The sequence below is a fragment of the Crocuta crocuta genome, unplaced genomic scaffold (genome assembly GCF_008692635.1).
Source record: "Crocuta crocuta isolate KB4526 unplaced genomic scaffold, BGI_CrCroc_1.0 scaffold693, whole genome shotgun sequence".
NCBI classification, from domain to species: Eukaryota; Metazoa; Chordata; class Mammalia; order Carnivora; family Hyaenidae; genus Crocuta; species Crocuta crocuta.
Genome location: NW_027527545.1, coordinates 1,210,294 through 1,211,111, shown reverse-complemented (window position 1 = coordinate 1,211,111; position 818 = coordinate 1,210,294). Strand labels below are relative to the sequence as shown.

Sequence of the window (818 nt, the reverse complement as noted above, 5' to 3'; positions counted from 1 at the left end):
AGGAGCTGCTGTCTGTCCCCTCCCCAGGACCTGTGGGGGGCGCTGCATGCTCCCAGCCCCTCTGCCTCCCCATCCCACTCTCCAACCCCAATCCGAGCGGGCTGGGAGAGGGGGGCAGCCGGTGCAAGCTCTGCACTGCCTTCCCTGGCACACTCGGGCGCCGTCGGGGATCGTCCGCTGCCCCTCTCCTAACCCCTCGCAGTGGTCTCCCCACTCACCAGGCCAGGCGGGGAGGGGTCGGCCTGGGGGGCTCAGGAAGGCTCCCTCCCCAGGCCCGGGGCCCCTTGCTGCCGCCTCTTGGGATTCGCAGGGGCCCCCGGGGTTCTCAGGACCCCTCCTGCCACCGCCTCCCAGTGCTTCCATGTTTCCAAAGCGCCTTCCTGTCTCCCTCGTCCGTCTGTCCCTGCGCCTGGGGGCTGGGGTAGGCGAGGCTGAGGGGACTGCCCATTTCACAGCTGAGGAAACTGAGGCTCAGAGAAACTCCACAACTGACCTAAGGTGGTGGGCGGTGGCGGGCCACGTGCCCTTCCCTCCCCCCACACCCGGTGCCCACCTCTGTTGTCCCCACCTTTCCCCTGGGGCCTGAGTGGGGCAGGTCCCGAGTGGGAGGCTCTTGGGGACAGACTGAGGGTCTCTGCGAATAGAACGAGAGGTTTCCTGGGCTCACAGAAGTGTGTGCGTGCGTGCGTGCGCGTGAGTGTATGTGTGTGTGTGTGTGTGTGTAGTTTTGCTTTTCACCAGATGGACCCAAGAGGCAGTAGGGCTAGAAGCCAGGGGAGCAGGCTGGGGGGCTGCCCCCCACCCCATGCTGCCCCCCC

At 67.0% G+C, this 818-nt stretch overlaps 1 protein-coding gene across 1 annotated transcript in view; it reads left to right on the top strand.

The window, feature by feature from the left end:
• Nucleotides 1-818, top strand: part of NACC1 (nucleus accumbens associated 1) — a 5,173-nt gene that overhangs the window by 2,412 nt on the left and 1,943 nt on the right. The gene's annotated exons all lie outside the window — the stretch shown is intronic.